General features: G+C 37.5%; 1 protein-coding gene across 1 annotated transcript in view; it reads left to right on the top strand.

The window, feature by feature from the left end:
* MAPK10 (mitogen-activated protein kinase 10) overlaps positions 1 to 22,905 on the top strand; it is a 569,972-nt gene that overhangs the window by 155,958 nt on the left and 391,109 nt on the right. The gene's annotated exons all lie outside the window — the stretch shown is intronic.

The raw sequence follows: 22,905 nt of genomic DNA, 5'->3' as shown, positions 1-22,905 counted from the left end.
ATGCCCTCTCTCCTGGCCCTGCCCTCCAGATGCACCTTTGGCTTTGAGTCCCTGCTTCATCTCTGGCATTTCAGATTTAACTTTCTAAAACACTATTATCACCCAGCTATGTAGAAGAGCTAATTTGGGGATTCTGTTTTATCCATGTGTATGTTGCTAACTGAGGGGAGTCTGTACACCTTAGTCCACTCTGCTGCTGACACCCCATAGACACTCGTAAGTTTAAAATCAGCAATATGCAATTGAAAGGAGATCTAATGGTAGACAGTGGTAACCTGATTGACAAAAGAGATATTTTATGGAACAAAAATCTTTCCAGGGAATCTCAAACTATGCATCAAAGCAACTAGCTTTTGAGATTGATTAAAAATGCATTTGCTGTCCAAGCTATTTTGATAGGCGAGCTTAGTATATAGGGAATTCTGACTTTGTTCCTTGCTATGGTGAGTTGAATCTACTGTCTCTGCCAATTTTCTTTAAGTATTTTCCATAAATATAAGAAACAAACAGAAATAAGCTTTCACGTGTGTGTGTGTGTGTAAGGGAAGATAGATAGTGGCAGTTAGGAAGGAAAAGGAAGGGAGAAGAGAAATTTTTGTTCTTGCCCTTTTCTGACACTTACTTCCATGCCTACAGTAATTTCTCTCTCTCACTCAAGCTTAGAGTGAAAGTGATTATTACATGTATCTCAAGCATCTAATGTTGGGATTGGTGCTAATCACTCAATGGAAAACACCAAATGCCTTCTCCCACCAAAGATCACATTGATCTACTTGGGCTGCATCTCTGGTCACTCTTGGTGTGCTCCATTCTCTTTCATTTTGTTCCTAACTATGTCTTTGGTTCTGCCTTGAGTCTCTGTCCATTTCCCTTGGGCAGGTGGTTTAATGATTTAGAGGGATAAGTGTGTGCCTCTGGAACCAGGTGGTCTGGTTTCTAGTCCAGGCTATTGTCTTATCAGCTACAGTCTCTTGGGCATCTCATTTCACCTCTCTGTACATTCAGTCTCCTCATCTGTAAAATGGATATAAAGCTAACAGCTACCTCATGGCGTGGTTGTGAGGGTTATGCATTAGATGTTCTGTCCATATCGCCTCAGATTTCTTTCCCATTTTTGGGCAGACAGACTCCACATTAACTGTCTAAACCAAGCCACTACCTGATGTTTTTTTGTCACCTGCCTTTGGCTGCTAGAATCTGCTTTGCACTCAAGACCCAAGAGTACCTGGGAATTTATGTACCACCCTCCACTCCCCACTGCACCCTGCTTCCTTTGACACCATAGACGATAAATACTCCTCTTCCCTAGCTCCCCAGGCATCAGGCACTTGTGTTACATGGGAGTCAGGTTTGTCTGACACTGGAACTCTGCTGGAATTGAGTCTCTTCCTCCTATGCAGCTCACCTTTGCCCGGCTTTCTTCCCTTTCCAGTCCCACTTCCTCACTCCCACTTCTCCAGGAAATTTTTTTTATTAAATTATTTTCTCAGAAATCCTCGACTCAAGATCTGGTTCTGGAGATGACAACTTACAACTGTTGATTTGAGTTACTCTTGTTATAAAATTCTTTGCATGTACGATGTCTTAGAAATGTTGGCTATGATTATTGAGGTTATTACTGTGCTAGTCTAAGGCAAGGTTGTTTGGTAAGGGTCCCCCTTTCCTCAGTACCTCAACACCAAAATATCTATTTCATTTTACTTAATAATTTTCCATGGATCACCATGGCTTTCTGGAAGGTTTGGAGGTAACAATGTAGGACATATAGTCTTAAAAACAGGATGATAAGTATAACTTATTTGAAGGGTCCCAAAGAACCCTATTTGTTTGTAGAGGACTCTGCAAACAGAATCTGGCCTTGGTCCCCTCATTTGTGTTCTATGCTTCTGTCTGGCCGTCAGTGGGGGAAAATTTCCGTTCAGTCTTTGTGATTTTGTAAATCTCTATCCTCTTTAGAAACACTTGCCTGTACCTCTCAGGATCTCTATAAACTTGAATTTGGATATGATCCATTTTTTGAGTGATTGAGGGTTTGGATTTATATCCAAATAGTATGTCAGACACTAGTTTCATAGCTTTTTACAGTATGTGGGAGGAGAAAAGAAAATAACTTTTGTGGAAAGAATACTTTTGAATTGTAGGATTATAAGCATTAAGGGGGTTCGGTCAGCCAACATTTTATTTTGTAGGCCAACATCTTAGTGTTCTTTTGAAAGAAATGGAACAGTTTGCTTTTATACTGAGACAGTAAATGTCAAGTTTGAACCCATATGCTGGGTTGTAATGTTCAAATAACTGTATTATGTGAAATTCTAGAAAACTGGGTTTTCCATGGAAATGTTATTATAGCTGTAACTATGTATAGGGTATTGTGGTTACATCTCTGACCATAAAAAGAAAAAAAAAAACACCAAAATTTATACTCTAGGGGAAACTGAAGAGGTAGAAGTAGAAATAACTGAAGAATTTAAATTATTCTAAAATAAAGCTCTTGTTTTTGCCCCAATTTTTCAGTTATAAATTAATGTAATACTTTTTTCAAATAGAATCTTACATTAATGCTTACAAAAGGTTTCAGTTTAGTCAAATTCTGAATGCTGATTAATAATGTTTAAGTTAGATTTTGAGATATGTTGTATCCAAGGGATATATTAAAATTTTGAGCTTTGGAGTATCTGGGCATATTCTGAAATTCTCTACTCACAACACTGTAAAGTTAGAGAGAGAATTAAACTATATTGTACTGATATTTCACTCAGGACTAACCTTCATTTAGTAAATTTACTAAACTGTAAGAGATATTTATTGTTAGTGGTTGTAATGTTCAGGCCCACTATTTGACTTAGTATATTAGTTTTTAAGTGCTACTATAACAAATTACACAAACTTAGAGGCTTAAAAAAGTACACATTTATTGTCTCACAATTTCCCTGGTTTAGGAGTCCGGATACGATTTAGCTAGGTCCTCTGCTCAAGGCTTTATAACATTGCAATCAGAGACTCAGCAGGACTGCATTTCTTCTTGGAGCTCAGGGTCCTCTTTCAAGCTCCCATGATTGTTGGCAGAATTCAGGTCCTTGAGGTTATAGCACTGAGGGTCCTTGTTTTCTTGCAGGGAGTTAGCCAGAGCAATGCTCAGTTCTAGAGGCTTAATGCTTGACAGGTGGCCCTCTTACAAAATAGCAGTTTCCTTTATCAAGGCTATCAGGAGAATCTCTCCCTCCAATCTGCTAGGATGGAGTTTTATATAATGTAATATAATCATAGGAATGAATATGTCCCTGCCTTCCCTGTATAATGTAAACTAATCAAGAAAGTGATTATCCCACTGCCTTTGGCCTATTGTATTGGCTAAGAAGTCAGTTTCCTACACACTAAAGTGGATTTTGCAGAGACCCTCACTGAGGGTCCACCATACTCAGTATGTCTGAAACTATGAAACTTGACCAGATATCATGTTAAAGTTGTCTGGGGTCAGGTAGCTTTTTCATTTCACATTATAGTATGGTAAATTCAGATATAAATAAATAAATATTACACTATGGAAAGACTATGAGGCACTGAAACTCATTGGTGATCTTGAAGAAAACACTCTTTGACTTGAATTTACCCATGTTTTAAGTCCCTAAAATAAGTAAATAAATAGGAGATCCATGTTACTCTTGTGACCACCAATCCTCCTACATCAGCCTCCTGAATAACTGGGACTACAGGCATGATTCACCCCACCAGGATAGTTTTTCTATTTTTGGTAGAGACAGGGTCTCGCTCTTACTCAGACTAGTCTCAAACACCTGACCTCAAGTGGTCCTCCTGTCTTGGCCTCCAATGTGCTAAGACTCATAGCATTATTTGTTGTGTTTTTGGTTAGTATCTATTGGTGAACTCAGAGTTTCAGATGATTCCAATGAATAATGGGGGTAAGAAATGTTCATAGAGGATCATATCTGGAGGTAAGTAATTGAAACTCCAAAAACAAGGAACGCACAACATTCAGAAGCTGAAAAGAAGAAAATTCTCATTCACGATAGTGATAAAAGGTGGAATAACTAGGAATAAAATTAACAAAGAATTTGCAAGATGTACATAAAGAAGCTAGAGGAACACAAAGAACACTTGCACAAATGGTAAGGAAGATCATGTTCTTGGATAGGAAGTCTTAATATTGTGAAACTGACATTTTTCCTGAAATGTTAATCCATAAATTGAAGCTAAAATGCCAATAGATTTTTTTTTTTTAATTAGACAATTTGACTCTAAAATTCATACAGAAAAATGATCATGGAACCAAAATAGATCTGCCATTCAATCCTGTAATCCCTCTACTGGGCATATACCCAGAAGACCAAAAATCACATCATAACAAAGATATTTGTACCAGAATGTTTATTGCAACCCAATTCATAATTGCTAAGTCATGGAAGAAGCCCAAGTGCCCATCAATGCACGAATGGATTAATAAATTGTGGTATATGTACACCATGGAATATTATGCAGCCTTAAAGAAAGATGGAGACTTTACCTCTTTCATGTTTACATGGATGGAGCTGGAACATATTCTTCTTAGTAAAGTATCTCAAGAATGGAAGAAAAAGTACCCAATGTATTCAGCCCTACTATGAAACTAATTTAGGGTTTTCACATGAAAGCTATAACCCAGTTACAACCTAAGAATAGGGGGAAGGCGGAAAGGGAGGGGAGGGATGGGGGAGGTGGGTAGAGGGAAGGGGATTGGTGGGATTACACCAGCGGTGCACCTTACAAGGGTATATGTGAAACTTGGTAAACGGTCTGTGAAGCTAGTGAATGATGCCCCATGATTATATAAATGTACACAGCTATGATTTAATAAAATAAATAAATAAATAAATAAATAAAGAAAGAAAGAAAGAAAGAAAGAAAATTCTTAGAAAAAAAGAGAGGCCGGGGACAAGATGGCTGACTGAAGCCAGCTTTCCACAGAGGCTCCTGTCCAGAAGGAGAGTTAAAGGACAGAAATTTAGCAAGTAACCTGGCAGATTAGAGCTGTGCCAAGAGAGAAGGTTGAAGAAGGCACATCAACCCTGCTGAGGTGAGCTGTGACACCAAGAATACAAACAAAAGGTACAAAATCCATCACCAAGCGGACAGGAGTCCCCTCCCCCATGAGAATGGCTCAGAGTGCCCCACAAACAAATGAGCAGAGTTCAAAGGTCCTCCCACTACACTCCATGGGAGAGCCCCTCTAAAAACTGGACCTACCTCCCCCACTAGGGTGCCACGGTATTCTCCTGCCAGGCATAAAACTGTATAAAACTGTATATATATTCTCTACCTGCAACTCTGAGCTCCCAGTACTCCCCTCCACTCTCACTCTGAGGTCTGGAGGCCTGTCCCCCAGGAGTCCAGATTCTTGGGTGATTTCTCGAGGGGTGTGGACAGGGCCTGGACAGCTGCTGGTCAGTGCTGATTCTGCAGCACAGGAGTGAGGAGAGGATAGTCAGCTGAGAGGGAACCACGCTGGAGCAGTGGTGCCCCAAGGTGCAGAGCAGCAGCCATTTTTGGCAACAATAGGGCTCACTCCTGGATATTCCAGAGTCACACCCCCTGTTTCTGGGGAACCAGAGGAGGCCAGGCATCTTCTCAGGTGGCAACCACTGGTGGAACAGATCTGGGATGGAAAGGCAGGCCCCATGAGTAAAGGGTTTGCCTGAGGTGGTACCGGCCTGGGTGGAGCATGGGGTCTAGAAAACACGTGCAGTGCTGGCAGACTCTCAGGGTGGGGCTGAACCAGAGGACTGCTTTACTGAGTCTAAGACGCACCCGGCCCTCAGGGCATCATCAGCCTAGACAAAGGAGGGCAGGAGGCTAGAACTGATAGCTAATCGTGCTGTGAATACAAACTACTGGGCAGCAGCAAAGACAGGGCCTAAGGTGCAGGTTCTGTGAACTCAAAACAGCTTCTCTTCTGCAGGGGAATTTAGCTGGGACAGAAACAAATTCTGCAAAGTTGTTCTGTTCTGTCAGTAACATCAATCAGGAGTGGGGCTGGAACTGAGTGAACCCCCCCAGCCTCCATCAAGCGCCCCAGGTTGTCAGGCCTCACCTTTCCCTGCTGGATAGAGGCAGAGAGTAGCGGCCTGGCTGAGGAGACATAGATTTCCTTGGTATTAGGGCAGGTGCAAACCCCTGAAGTATCTGCTCATTGGAGGCAACTGGGTCACAGCTCTGCGGGGTTATCAGTGACTGGGTGTGACAGAGGTGCAAGGTGGGGAAGGAGGCATCATCTTCCCAGACTAATCTATTTGCTGGGCAGGTCCTTCTGACATGGAGCACCGGAGCAAGTAATATTTGAGTTGTCAGCAGACCCCTGTGATTAGTTGCCAGAGACATTTTAAACTCTTCCACCTGAGACAGGTGCTGACTGAGACAATTGATTTGAACCTTTTGAACTAAGCCAACTGCCTGAGGACGATCTAAGTGGTGCCCTGGGTGTGTGGTTGTAGAAAGGTTTGATTTTCCTTTTCCAATTGTTGCCTGTGGGGGGGTGGGGTGACTTAATTGCTGGTATTTCTCCACAGCTGAGACTTCAACCCAGAGTAACTGTTTCACTAGGGTTGGACAGAGACCAGCTGAAAACAAGACAGAGCCACTTAGCCCCACCACACCAAACAGGTCCCCAGTTTCTTAGGCCATAGCACTGTACGGGTCCTTAGCAAAGCTCCAGGGGGGAAGTTAAATGGTGTAAAATAATCATGGGGCGGAATCAGTGGAAAAACTCTGGTAACATGAATAACCAGAGTAGATCACTCCCACCAAGGAAAGATATGGCAGATGTAACTGAAGATCCCATTCATAAACAGGTAGCCAAGATGTCAGAAATCAAATTCAGAATTTGGATTGCAAACAAGAGTAATAGAATGGAGGAAAATTTGGAATTAGAAATTTGAGGAGCAATTCAAAAGTTGGAATTAGAATTTCGAGGAGAAATTCAAAAGTTGTCTCAAGAATTCAATGAATTTAAAGAGTAAACCACCAAAGATTTTGACACATTAAAGCAAGAATTTGCACTCCTCAAAGATCGGAAAAATAAGGTAGAATCCCTTAGTAACAGAGTGGAGCAAGCAGAAGAAAGGATTTCTGACATTGAAGACAAAGCTTTTGAATGCTCCCAAACTCTCAAAGAAGAAGAGAAATGGAGAGCAAAAACGGATCATTCTCTCAGAGAGCTCTGGGATAATTCAAAGAAGGGTAATATCTGCCTCACTGGAATTCCTGAAAGCAATGAAGTGGCTTCGCAAGGCACAGAGGCCTTTCTCCATGAAATTATGAAAGAGAATTTTCCAGACATGCCAAGAGATTCTGAAATTTAGATAGCAGACAGTTTCAGAACCCCAGCACGACTCAACCCAAATAAGACATCTCCAAGGCAAATCATATTTAACTTCACTAAAAGTTAATGTGAAGGAGAAAATTCTGAAAGCAGCCAGATATAAGAAAACCATAACCTACAAGGGGTAGAATATTAGAATGACTGCAAATCTGTCTGCTGAAACTTTTCAAGCCAGAAGAGGGTGGTTATTGACTTTTAATCTCCTAAAACAAAATAACTTTCAACCCAGGATCCTGTATCCAGCTAAACTGAGTTTCATTTATGATGGAGAAATTGAATACATTAATGACATTCACATGTTGAAGAAATTTGCCATAACCAAACCAGCTCTTCAGGATATTCTCAGACCAAACCAGCTCTTCAGTATATTCTCAGACCTATCCCCATAATGACCAGCCCAATCCTCTACCACAAAAGTAAACTCACTCAGAAACTTTTGATCAAACCCCAACTCCCCAGTGGCAAAAGGATTAAAAATGTCCACTGGACTTTTGAAAAACTCAATACCCAAAATTTTACCAGACTTATCAATATTCTCCATTAATGTGAACAGCTGAAACTGTCCTCTAAAGAGGCACAGGTTGGCTGACTGCATATAAAAACTCAGGTCAGATATTTGCTGCATACAAGAATCACATCTTACCTTAAAAGATAAATATAAACTCAGGGTGAAAGGATGGTCGTCCATATTTCAGGCAAATGGTAATCAGAAAAAAGGAGGTTTTGCAGTTCTATTTGCAAATACAATAGGCTTTAAACCAACAAAAGTAAGGAAGGATAAGAACGGTCACTTCATATTTGTTAAAGGTAATACTCAATATGATGAGATTTCAATTATTAATATTTATGCACCCAACCAGAATGCACTTCAATTTATAAGAGAAACTCTAACAGACATGAGCAACTTGATTTTATCTAGCTCCATAATAGTCAGAGATTTCAACACTCCTTTGGCAGTGTTGGATCAATCCTCCAATAAGAAGCTGAGCAAAGAAATTTTAGATTTAAACCTAACCATCCAACATTTGTATTTAGCAGACATCTACAGAACATTTCATCCCAATAAAACTGAATACACATACTTCTCATCAGCCCATGGAACATACTCCAAAATCGATCACATCTTAGGTCACAAGTCTAACCTCAGTAAACTTAAAGGAATAGGAATTATTCCTTGCATCTTCTGGGACCACCATGGAATAAAAATTGAACTCAGTAACAACAGGAATCTGCATACCCATACAAAAACGATGGAAGTTAAATAACCTTATGCTGAATGATAGCTGGGTCAGAGATGAGATTAGAAAGGAAATTGCCAAATTTTTGGAACAAAATGACAATGAAGACATGAATTATCAGAAACTCTGGGATACTGCAAAGGCAGTTCTAAGAGGGAAATTTATAGCACTACAAACTTTCCTCAAGAGAACAGAAAGAGAGGAAGTTAACAACTTAATGGGACATCTCAAGCAACTGGAAAAGGAAGAACATTCCAACACCAAACCCAGTAGAAGAAAAGAAATAAATAAAATTACAGCAGAATTAAATGAAATTGAAAACAAAGGGATTATACAACAGATCAATAAATCAAAAAGTTGGTTTTTTGAAAAGGTCAATAAAATAGATAAACCTTTGGCTAACCTAACCAGGAAAAAAAGAGTAAAATCTCTAATCTCATCAATCAGAAATGACAAAGACGAAATAACAACAGACTCCTCAGAAATTCAAAGAAAAATTAATGAATATTACAAGAAACTTTATTCTCAGAAATATGAAAATCTGAAGGAAATTGACCGATACTTGGAAGCACGTCACCTTCCAAGACTTAGCCAGAATCAAGTGGAAATGTTGAACAGGCCTATTTCAAGTTCTGAAATAGCATCAACCATACAAAATCTCCCTAAAAGGAAAATCCAGGGACCAGATGGCTTCACGTCAGAATTCTACCAAACCTTTAAAGAGGAACTAGTACCTATATTACTCAACCTGTTCCAAAATGTAGAAAAAGAAGAAAGACTACCCAACACGTTCTATGAAGCAAACATCACCCTGATCTCCAAACCAGGAAAAGACCCAACAAGAAAACAAAATTATAGACCAATATCACTAATGAATATAGATGCAAAAATATTCAACAAGATCCTAACAAACAGAATCTAGCAACACATTAAACAAATTATACATCATGACCAAGTCAGTTTTATCTCAGGGTCTCAAGGCTGCTTCAATATACATAAATCTGTAAGTATAATTCAGCACATAAACAAATTAAAAAACAAAGAACATATGATTCTCTCAGTTGATGCAGAAATAGCTTTTGATACTATACAGCATCCCTTCATGATCAGAACACTTAAGAAAATTGTATAGAAGGGACATTTTTTAAACTGATAGAGGCCATCTATAGCAAACCCACAGCCAATATCATATTGAATGGAGTTAAATTGAAATTATTTCCACTCAGATCAGGAACCAAAGTTGCCCATTGTCTCCACTGCTCTTTTACATTGTAATGGAAGTTTTAGCTATTGCAGTTAGGGAAGAAAAGGCGATCAAGGGTATCCACATAGGGTCAGAAGAGATCAAACTGTCGCTCTTTGCAGATGATATGATTGTATATCTGGAAAACACCAGGGATTCTACTACAAAACTCTTAGAAGTGATCAAGGAATACAGCAGTGTCTCAGGTTACAAAATCAACATTCATAAATCCGTAGCCTTTATATATACCAATAATAGTCAAGCTGAAAAAACAGTTAAGGCCTCTATTCCATTCACAGTAGTGCCAAAGAAGATGAAATATTTGGGAGTTTATCTAACAAAGGATGTGAAAGATCTCTATAAAGAGAACTATGAAACTCTAAGAAAAGAAATAGCTGAACATGTTAACAAATGGAAAAACATACCATGCTCATGGCTGTGAAGAATCAACATTGTTAAAATGTCCATATTACTCAAAGCAATATACAATTTTAATGCAATCCCTATTAAAGCTTCACTGTCATACTTTAAAGATCTTGAAAAAATAATACTTCATTTTGTATGGAATCAGGAAAAACTTGAATAGCCAAGACATTACTCAGAAATAAAAACAAAGCAGGAGGAATAACGCTACCAGACCTCAGATGATACTATAAATCAATAGTGATCAAAACAGCATGGTACTGGCACAAAAACAGAAAGGTAGATGTATGGAACAGAATAGAGAATCAAAAGATGAACCCAGCTACTTACCGTTACTTGATCTTTGACAAGCCAATTAAAAACATTCAGTGGGGAAAAGTTTCCCTGTTTTACAAATGGTGCTGGGTGAACTGGCTGGTGACCTGTAGAAGACTGAAACTGGACCCACACCTTTCACCATTAACTAAGATAGACTCTCACTGGATTAAAGATTTAAACTTAAGACATGAAACTATAAAAGTACTAGAAGAGAGTGCGGGGAAAACTCTTGAAGAAATGGGTCTGGGTGAATATTTTATGAGGAGGAGCCCCTGGGCAATTGAAGCAGCTTCAAAAATACACTACTGGGACCTGATGAAACTAAAAAGCTTCTGCACAGCCAAGAACACAGTAAGTAAAGCAAGTAGACATCCCTCAGAATGGGAGAAGATATTTTCAAGTTATGTCTCCGACAAAGGTTTAATAACCAGAATCCACAGAGAACTCAAACGTATAAGCAAGAAAAGAACAAGTGATCCCATTGCAGGCTGGGCAAGGGACTTGAGGAGAAACTTCTCTGAAGAAGAAAGGCGCATGGCCTACAGACATGGAAAAATTCTCATCATCCTTAATCATCAGAGAAATGCAAATCAAAACTACTTTGATATATCATCTAACTCCAGTAAGATTAGCCCAGATCACAAAATCCCAAGACCAGAGATGTTGGTGTGGATGTGGAGAAAAGGGAACACTTCTACACAGCTGTTGGGAATGCAAACAATACATTCCTTTTAGAAAGATGTTTGGAGAACACTTAGAGATCTAAAAATAGATCTGCCATTCAATCCTATAATTCCTCTACTAGGTATATACCTAGAAGACCAAAAATCACATTATAACAAAGATATTTGTACCAGAATGCTATTGTAGCCCAATTCATAATTGCTAAGTCATAGAAAAAGCCCAAGTGTCCATCAATCCATGAACGGTTTAATAAATTGTGGTATATGTACACCACGGAATATTATGCAGCCTTAAAGAAAGATGGAGACTTTACCTCTTTCATGTTTACATGGATGGAGCTGGATACTTCTTAGTAAAGTATCTCAAGAAAGGAAGAAAAAGTATCCAATGTACTCAGTCCTACTATGAAACTTTCATATGAAAGCTATAACCCAGTTATAATCTAAGAATATGAGGAAGGGGGAGAGGGATGGAAGGGAGTGGGGCGAATGGCTGGAGGGAGGCTGATTGGTGGGATTACACCTATGGTGCATCTTACAAGGGTACATGTGAAACTTAGTAAATGTAGAATATAAATGTCTTAACACAATAACTAAGAAAATGCCAGGAAGTCTATGTTAACCAGTGTGATGAAAATATGTCAAATGGTCTATAAAACCGGTGTATGGTGCCCCATGATTGCATTAATGTCCACAGCTATGATTTCATAATAAAATAAAATTTAAAAAAAAGAGAGAAATCTTGATATGAGGACAATTAATGACAATTAAGTTTATGGTGGGGGGAAGCAGAAAGAGGGAAGGAGGGAGGTGGGTGGGGCCTTGGTGTGTGTCACACTTTATGGGGGCAAGACATGATTGCAAGAGGAACTTTACCTAACAATTGCAATCAGTGTAACTGGCTTATTGTACCCTCAATGAATCCCCAACAATAAAAAAAAAAAAAAAAAAAAAAGAGAAAATTTAGGGAGGAGTTGCAGAGCACATGTTAATATTGTATGTATATCCTACAATAAAGCTATGTTAAATGAAAGTGTGGTACTAGTAAATGAATAGAAAGAAGAGAAAGCTATGAAATAGACTCAGACACACTTGGAATTTAATATAAAAGTGATATTTCAAATTTATGGTGAAAAAATGTTTTATTCAGTAAATTGTTAAAGGCAAATCAGATAGCTTCTAGAAAGAAGCATGAGTGATCCCTTTTCCCCCTCAAATAAATCACAATGGGTGAACACCATAAATACTAGAATACCAGGAGTCATGAGAGATGGTTTTAAAACCTTGCTATTTAGAAAGCCTTTCTACAAATGACATAAGCCCCTAAATCCATTAAAAATGATTAAATTCAATTTTATGAAAATTAAAGAAATAAAATAAGAAACAATATAAACATAGAAAAACATTACAAATATATTATGAAAAAGTGATACACTTAAAAATATATAAACAGCCTATAAATCGATTAACAAAAATATTATGGACTAACAAATAAAAAGGGGGTGCTTTCACCAAAAAGGAAATAAAAATGACTCAGATAAAAATACTTCACCACCTTTAATTATTATTAAAAAAATAATAATTTACCACCTTTTTCACTACATATAAGTTGGCAAAGATGAAAGATTTGATAGTACATGGTTAGCAAGACTAATGGAAACGTACTCATACCTTACTGGTAGGAGCAATTGATGCAAATTCCTTGGTGGGCAACTGGAATATCTATCCAAATAAGAAATTCATATAACCTTTGATCTTGCTGAATATTTCCTATGTACCGATACTAAGCGAACTCATAAGTGTGTAAAATGAGTGTATATAAAGATATTTATAATAGCCTTGTTTATAATAGAAACTTTTGGAAGCAACTCAAATATCCTTTAATAGAATATTGGTTTGTGAAAATAGTAAAGGCCTAAGTTTTTTGAGTGTTTATAGTACATGTGCCAAGTACTATACTAAGCTCTTTATATATAGGAAATCTAATTTAACTTCCACCACAACATTTATGAGGTAGGAACTACATCATATTATTATTTAAATTTATAAAGGAGAAACTGAGACATAGAGAAGACAATTAACTTGTTCCTAATGAATAGAGGAACTATCAGCTCCAGAGTTGATGCATTCTTACTCACTAGGCTACAGTTTCCCCCCAGGGATGAGGAATTCTAGATAGGTATAAAAAAGAAGGAATCCACTCTGTATGTCCTGTACTGACAATCTAGATTATCTCCAGTGGACATATCTATGTATTTATAAGATATTTATTTTATGGGAACACTTCGAGGAATACAATGGTGTAGCCATTTTTGTAGAAAAATATATAAATATTTACAGATATAAATATTTTATTTTCAAAGAGTCAAAAAAAGAGGACCTGAGTGTCTAGGGAACAGAGGAAGGAGAAAGATTTACTGTTTATTATTTTGTTTATTTTGACTTTTGTGCTATGTACATATACTACATATTAAAGAAAAGAAATTTAATAACAACATAGCTAGTAAACACAGGGAAGAGTAGTTCAAGAGCCTGGTTTATATAGCATGCATTTGGTTCTGCTTAGAAGGGTAATTTACATTATAAAATTTTAACATGCACCATAAATAAGGGAAAAGATGAGTTCCAAAAAGTGAGAGAAGATATTTATAACACATAGAACTGACAAAAGACTGTCTAGGATATATACTATATAAAGGACCCTTACACATCCTTAAGGAAAAGACAAACAAGCCAATAGAAAAAATGAGCAAAAATAGTAACAGGCAATTCATAGAAGAGAAAGTTTATGATAAACAAACACATGAAAAAATAATCAACCACATCAATGATTAGGAGAAGGAAAATTAAAGTGCTATGTCATTTCAAACCCCACATTTAACAGTTTTGATGGTAAGTATCAATGAGGATGGGGAAAATATACTAAGACCCACCGGTGGGAATACAGATTGGGCCAGCACTTTGGGGAATACTGTGGTAGTGATTACCAGAGAGAAAAACGTCTCTGAAGACGGGTGACTCAACAGTTCCATGCACATGTAATCAGGGAGACAAGGGCAAGAATATTTACAGTGATTTTTTTTTTATTTTTGTTGTTTTTTTAAATAAACATTTCTATTGGACCTGTTAGGTAATATGATTCTCAAATGTTTTATCTTAGAATTTCTAAAGCACTTGGCAATTGGTATTCATGGCTTCTGTGAGATTGGCATTGCTGTTGTTGCCTACTGTTTTTAGTGGTTGCTCTAGTTCAGAGTATGCAAGAAACATATACAGTTAATCCAAATCCACTTTCACATAATACTAATTGCTTCACATAATACTAATTGCTTCACAAGATGCAAGCATCTTGAAATAACCAAGTATTCCTAATTCTTCCCTCCTACCACTTCTATCATTCCCTCCAGCCTCTTACAGTCATTATTTCTCTTATTCATAAATTATAATCAATCATCAAATACATTTTTGCTATTATTTTGGATAAAATGTTGTCTTTGAGATTAAGAATAAGAAAAATAAAAGTTCTTTTTTTAACCTTCATTTATCCCCTCTCTAATCCTTTTCCTTTCTTTATGTAACTCTTGAGTTTCTGATCTGTATTCTTTTCTTTCTCTCTAAGGAACTTCTTTTAACATTTCTTGCAAGTTGGGTCTGCTGGTAATACATTCCCCCAGTTGTTTGTCTGAGAGAGCCTTTATTTCTCTTTTCCCCTTTTTTTTTTTTGCAGTTTCTGGCCGGGGCTGGGTTTGAACCCGCCACCTCCAGCATATGGGGCCAGCGCCCTACTCCTTTGAGCCACAGGCATCACCCTCCCTTTTTTTTTGAGACAGGGTCTTGTTCTGTCACTTGAGCTAGCATGCAGTGGCATCATCATAACTCATAGCAACTGGAAACTCCTAGGACCAAGCAAACCTTCTGCCTTAGCCTTCCAGTAGCTGGCACTACAGGCACACACCACCACATTCACCTGATTTTTCTATTTTTTGTAGAGACTGGATTTCACTGTTGCTCAAGCTGTCTGGAACTCTTGGCATCAAGTGATCCTCCTGTCCCGGCTTCCCAAGGTCTCTTTTACTTTTGAAGGATAATTTTGCAGGATCTGTGTTGGTGGTTCTTTTCCTCTCAATACTTTTACATCCCTAATTTTTTTTGCCTGCATGGTTTCTGAGAAGTCACATGTAATTCTTATTTTTGCTGCTCTATAGGTAAGGTGTTTTTTCCTATTTTCAAGATTTTTTTCTTTTTTTTTTTCTAATTTCATAATATTACAGGGTACAAATAAATGTTTTTGGTCACATACATCAATTTTATTATGCTTGAGTAGGGTTATTAAGTGTCCCTGTCACCTAGATGGTGTTCACTGGACCTGTTAGGGTGGTTTTTGCCCACTCCCTCCTCTATCCTTTCCCCTGCTTGATTTTCTTTGAGTTTTACTTTCCTCTGTGCACATGTGTGCTCATTAGATAGTGCCAACTTCATAGTGAGTACATGTGTATTTGTTTTTTCACTCTTTAGATTCTTGAGTACATGTGTATTTGTTTTTCCACTCTTTAGATACTTCACTTAAGATAATGGTCTCCAGTTCCATCCAAATTGTTGCAAAAGGCCTTAATTCATCCTTCTTCATGGATGAGTAGTATTCCACAGTATACATACACCACATTTTGTTAATTCACTCAAGAATTGGTGGACACTTGGGTTGATTCTACATCTCTGCAATTGTGAATGGTGCTACAATAAACATTTGCATGTGGGTATCTTTTTGATAAAATGACTTCTTTAGGTTTACTTTAATTTTTGAAGTATTTCCTACTGTTTTCCATAGAGGTTATATTAATTTGGAGTCCCACCAACAGTGTATAAGCATTTCTTCAAGATTTTTTACTTTATGTTTGGTTTTTTGCTTTTGAGTATGATTTTTGTAGTTTTTTGGCATTTATCCTTCTGGGTGTTCTCTGAGTTTCTTGGATCTGTGGTTTGGTGCCTGACATTAATTTGGGGGAAATTATCAGTCATTATTGTTCCAGATATTGCCTCTGTTCCTTTCTCTCTTTCTTATTCCGGTATTCCCATTATATGTGTGTTACACCTTTTCTAGTTGCCCCACAGTTCTTGAATAATCATTCTCTTTTGTTTTTTTTTGTTTTGGGGTCTTTTTCTGTTTTCAGTTTTTACTGACATATCCTCAAACTCAGAAATTCTTTCCTCAGCCTTTCAAAGGCATTCTTCATTTGTTTCAGTGTTTTTGATCTCTAGCATCTTTATAATTATGTTTAGAATTTGCATCTCTCTGCTTACATTACCCTGTTCCCACACTATATCTGTTCTCTCGTGTTCTCTGGTTTTTCTGTTATAGCCTTTAGCATATTAGTCATAGTTGTTTTAGATTCATGGTTTGATAATTCTGACATTTATGCCATGCAGTTCTGATGCTGTTCAGTCTCTTCCAATTGTATTTTTGGCCGTTAGTATGACTTGCATATTTTTTTTTGTTTGTTTTTGGAGACAGAGTCTCACTATGTCACCGTTGGTAGAGTGCCATGGTGTCACAGCTCACAGCAACCTCAAACCCTTGGGCTCAAGCGATTCTCTTGCCTCAGCCTCCCAAGTAGCTGGGACAACAGGCGCCCACTGCAACATCGGGCTATTTGTTTGTTGTAGTTGTCATTATTCTTTAGCTGGCCCTGGGCTGGGCTCAAACCAGCAAGACTCAGTGCATGTGGCTGGTGTGGTAACCACTATGCTATGGGTGCTGAGCCAGTATACCTTGTATTGTTTCTTGAAAGCTGGTCATGGTGTACCTGAAATTGGGACTTTAATGATGTGGTGGTAAGGGGTGTGTACATGTGTTTGTGGTAGGGGAAAGTGTTCTATAGTCCTATTACTAGGTCTCATTCTTTTAGTGAGCCTGAGTCCTTGGTCTGTGAACTTCACTAGTGCTTCTCTGTCCATTCTCCACCTCCTGTCTCAGGTGGGAACAGGTGAGGATAGCCAGAGCAGGCTGGGGTTGGGTGTTTCCCTTTCTCTAGCTTGGAAGGCTAGAGCAGACTGGAGCTGGGTAGTTTGTTTTTTTCCATGTTGGTTAGGCTCTGATGAAACTATAGTAAGGTAGGAGTTGGTAAATAGGTTTCCTGGGGGAGGGTCTTGATCAGAAGCACAGAATGTTTTAGTGTATTTCAAAATCATTCTCCTCTCATGGCTGGAAATACAAGGGGATTATTCTCCATCTCTACTGTGAGAACTTGAAAGGGCTACTGGAGGTAAAACTCACATAAGTGTGTGCAGTGGCCACCCTTCACCCCAAGACTGGCCCATCCTGGAGGTTTTAACTCATAGACTTATTTACTCTGAGCCTCCAGCAATGCATCAATATAGTTTAAGTTTTCCTGCTGGGCACTGGTTCCCCTGGAGGTTTCTGCTTGAGTATGTTGGGGTTCTCTGTGTCCACCTATCTCTCCAGAGCAGCATTTTGTTTTGTGACCTGACTTCTCTGATGAATCAGAAGTGTTTTTGACTTTCAACTTGTTTAGCTTCTGACTTGTTAGGATAAAGTTAATGACTTCTAAGCTTCTTACATGCTGGACTGGAAACTGGAAGTCAGCTCAGTGACATCATTTTTAATATTGAAAACTTTGAATCATCCTAAATATCTGTCTTTAGGAGAATGAATAATTTAATTGGTATATTCACTTAAGAGAGTACTAGAATGCAGTTAAATGAATGTACTGAATTTACACGATTTTAAATGGCTGTATTCAAAAACATAGAGTGAAAAAACAGATTCACATGAAACAATATTATGTATTGTTTATGGATACATATTGTGTGTAAGTACAAAAGTAACCGAAGAGTACATACCATCTTTAGGATAGTAATTTCTTCTGGGGAGTTAGGGAAGAATTAAATCAGTGAGGAATAAAACAAGGACTTCAACTTTGTGTACAATATTTTATCTCTAAAAATAACCAAAGATTTAAAGCAAATATATCAAAGTATTAATACCTGTTAAGTATGTGTGATCTTAGGAAAGCTAATTAATTTCCACATGCTTTAGTTTTCTTTTCTTTGACATAGGGGCAGTAATATTTATCTGGTAGCTGTTATGAAGTTAAAATTAACTTATACCTATATATTTTTAAATGTCATAATAATAATGTTACTATGAAATAAGATTGAAATATTTGAAGAATTTGGGTAAGTTTGAAAAATGACATTGTATGGGTTTTTATTGTTATAAGTTCTACCATATTCATCTCAAAGCAGATGACATATACCTGTTAGCATTCCTTACGCTAGCTGTCATTTTATTTGAAAAATGCCACGAATACTTTTGCTTTGGTGATCAAGTGATCAAGGGTAAAATAGAAAAACAAAACATTAGTTTCATTTGTTCTGAAAGAGCCAGAATCTGATTTGGTTTCGATCAGCATTTCCAAGGGAATATAACAACTTTTGCTATGCCTTTTGATTTTTGTCTCCCTATTTTAATAACTCACAAAGAGACCCCTCCCTTTGTGTCCCTAGATTAAAGTAATCTTTTCAAAATCCTTGTGGAATTTACTACTGTTTGTATTCATGAACCAAGTGCCAGGAAGCAGCAGGAAGAGCCTTCAGTGGGGTCGATAGAGGGAACTGGGATGCTCCTTGAATAGGCTGCTTGTTGCTTCTGCTTCTTCTCTGTCCCCAGTGTGGGTGGTGTTTCCTCTCTGATTGACACTTTGTCCATGTTTTTTAAATCACTGGAGTCTCCATGGCACATCAGGTTGATGTGACCTGCCTTGATATTGTTTTGAAAAGAACAGTGCTTTTGGATGACTTGGAAATTATCTTCTGTTTAGGTAAATGCTCATTGTTCTGTGCTCTGGCTGTCAGCAAGGCTGAGACTATTTAAAGAAGAGAAAGTCCTCTGGGCATTGTGCTTCTAGTTTTAAGTGAAAAGCAATCTACACAGACATATGAGCTATGAAAGCCGCAGTTTGAAGTCTGAAATTTCTATCGTGAAATAGCATGTCTCTGGGACATGTGCTATATGGCTAAAAGGTTTGTATGGTTTCTGCAGCTATGTAATGCAAAAGTAGGTCTCTCTGAACCTAAGCTGAGGGAATCTGTTGAAGCGTGAGTTCCTCTGTGAACTCAATGCTTGTAGCAGAATAAGAATAAAAATATTTTAGCAATTCTGGTGCTGGCCTTGGGATGAATCAGAACATTGCCTTTTAGGTCAGAAATTTTCTATGACTAAGTGAAAAAGCCTGGGCAGTCCCAGGTTTGCTTTGTAGAAAAAAGATGGTCAAACACACATTCACAGTACACACATGCAAACACGCACTCAAAATACACCCTCTCTCCTTCATCTGGTGTTGCTGAGGAATGAGATTTTCTCTGTACAAATGAAACTTGCTGAATTAAACATAATAGTTTAATATTTTATATAAATCTGCATTCTTTAATAAGTATACCAAACACATTTTAACTTTTTCTTGGTGATTCATCCATCACTATTAGTAATTAACTATGAAGTTTTTATTTCTTTGCAATGCTTGCTTTTATTCTTCTTGCCTCTTGATTGCTAAAACAATGTTCATTTCAGAAAATAAAAAAATACAAATTATTATACTTACTACTCTTTGCCTAAATATTTTCAAACAAAATCATATGCACATGTTCTAAAAAAAGTAGGAACATGCAATATTTCTTATGACCTGCCATTTTCTCTTAGTGATTCATTGTAAATACTTTTTTCATATCAGTGGACCTATACTTGAAATGTCATTTTAATTAATTAATTAATTAATTATTTTTGAGACAGAGTCTCACTTTGTTGCCCTTGGTAGAGTGCCATGGTGTTATAGCTCACAGCAACCACAAACTCTTGGGCTCATGGCTCATGCCTGTAATCCTAGCACTCTGGGAAGCTGAGGCAGGTGGATTGCTCAAACCCAAGAATTTAAGGTTGCTGCGAGCCATGACACCACGGCACTCTACTTAGGGTGACAGAGTGAGAACCTGTCTCAAAAAAAAAAAATTTCTTGAGCCCAAGTGATTCTCCTGCCTCAGCCTCCCAAGCAACTAGGACCTAGCTGCCTACCACAATGCCCAACTATATGGGTCTCACTCTTGCTCAGGCTAGTCTCAAACTACTGAGCTGAAGCAATCCACTTGCCTCAGCCTCCCAGAGTGCTAGGATTACAGGCATGAGCCACCATGCCTAGACTTGAAATGTCATTTTAAATGACCATATGATACTCTATTGTATGGGCATATTATATTTTATTCCAACAATTTCATATTAGTGGACAGTTAGGTTATGTTCAACATTCTTCTTTCATGAACAGTACTATGATGAACGTAAGCATATTTTGGTATGCATGTGTGTATAAATATATATCTTTATGTTGCTTAACTAGTTTTTTATAATAAACTATTAATATGAAATTTACGGTTCAAAGTACATACACATTTTTGGAGATTTAGGTATGTTCTGTCAGCAAGCGCTAGTGTCCAGCTAATGTATCCTGACTGGGGTACACATCTAGCCTGTAGTCTACAGGCTATAGACACATTTAGTCTACTCTGATTCTTCAGTGTTTGTGCTATGCCAGTGGTTAAATATCTTGAAATATTTATTTTTGCAAACTGTATCAGAGGGAAGTGAGATGAATTTAAATTCCTTCTCAGACATACATTTTGAGGAGCATTGAGAGGATATCCTTTAGAGATTTTTGTGTTTATTCTCTTATAAAAGTAAATATATGAAATTCAAAATATGTTTGAACAGAAATTTTGGAGCTAGAAGGTGAATTATTTTCATAGATTATACAGTACTTACAAATACTTGTTTAGTGAAATGAACAGGCATTGAGATAATGCTAAACACGTATTAGAATACATAATACAAACATAAAAACAAAACCTGACAATGCCAAGTGCTAATCAGAATGTGGAATAACTAGAATTCTCACACGTTGCTGGTGGGAGTGCAAAAATAGTACAGCTACTTTGGAAAACTGTGCATCAGTTTCTTTGATGTTAGACACCTGAGTGTACTTACAACGTGACCCAGCAATGCTACTACTTCTAGATATTCAACCAAGAGAAAGGAAGACTTCTGTTTACACTAAGACATATATGCACATAGATTTAGTAGCTTTTTTCATAATTGTCCCCAAACTGGAAACAATCCAAATGTTCTCATCTGACAAATGGATTAAAATGTATTGGTATGTCCATACAGCAAAATGCTACTCAGCAATAAAAAGGGAATGGACTATTGATATATACAGGAATATGAATTAATGTCAAATGCATTAATACTCAGTAAACCTCTGGCTGTAGCACCCGTTGTTGGGAAGAGTTAGTCCCTGCTCAAATTCTCAGCCCTTACTGCTTCCCTGGTTACAGTGTGGAGGGGAGGAGCAGGAAGGCGATGTCTAAATGAAAGAAAGCCAGCTTCTTAGCATGACACTCATTGGAGGGGTCCCCACATGAAATATTCAAGCTCCTGGATCATGCAGATTCTCCCCCAAGTCCATTTTTGCTACTGTGCCTGGACACATGGGGGTAGGAAAGTCCCCCCAAACTTGGTAGCCTTCTGATCACTGAAGCCTTATGGAAAGGAGAGATTGATTTCCCCTTACTCTTTCACCAGGCACCAAGCCTCTCTGGGTTTGATCCTTGCTGATATCTTTCCCCCTTTATTTTCTTTTTTCTCTGCTTCACAATTGTCCTTCCTGAGGTCCTAGGGTCTCAGGAGGTCTCTCTCTGTGATCTACACCTGATCTACATCTCTTCTTCCCTCTCCTCCATCTGTAATTCTACCTTCCCTCTGGGGCAGTCTGGCAAACAATGTCTCTAGTTAGTCACCTTTGAAAACAGTCCCAATTATTATTTTTTTGAATATTCTTTTATAATACCAGGGATCTATGTGGTTATATAGTAGGGCATCTTTAAATCCTTAATTAAAATGAAGTGCATTTTTTCTTCATTGGTTTTGGGACTTGTTTTTAGAGATATATCTGTATCTATTAAATATATACAGCTAACTTTTATGCAGATAATGAAAAAGTTTTTTTCGCACAGATAATTTTTAAAAGAGACTTGCTGTGTCTTCACAATTCTCTCCCAACCAAAAATAACTTCAGTAGTCTGAGTCATATCATGACATTTTATGAAACAGGCCAGTATCACAGTATTAGGAAACCATAGATTTTAATGGCAGTAATATATTCAATAATGTTTTAGTGAAGGAGAAAAAAACATATATGTATCAGCTCTTGACAAAAAAAGTTGCTTGTTGTTTTATGTTTTTTAATCTAGAAATTATTAGATAATTACCTAATAGTAAGCATGATAATAAAAATAACAGAATAATAATAAATGGAAAAGATATTTCTGTGCTTCTCTGCAGAGTAGGCTCCGTAATTTCTGTTTTAGTAATGTTCGGACTTACCTTCATTTATATAATACTTTTCATGTTTAAATTGCTTAACCAAAATTAAGTAATTAATCCACATTCTAAACTCTGCAAGGCAGATAAGAATTATCTTCATTTTACAGATTAAGTCAAATGTACCATATTCCAAATGATTAATGCTTTGAAATATCTAGCACCAAATGGTCTATGTTCTTCTG

Source organism: Nycticebus coucang, chromosome 1 (assembly GCF_027406575.1).
Source record: "Nycticebus coucang isolate mNycCou1 chromosome 1, mNycCou1.pri, whole genome shotgun sequence".
NCBI classification, from domain to species: Eukaryota; Metazoa; Chordata; class Mammalia; order Primates; family Lorisidae; genus Nycticebus; species Nycticebus coucang.
Note: the sequence above shows the minus strand (reverse complement) of the source record. Positions and strands in the feature narration are given on the sequence as shown.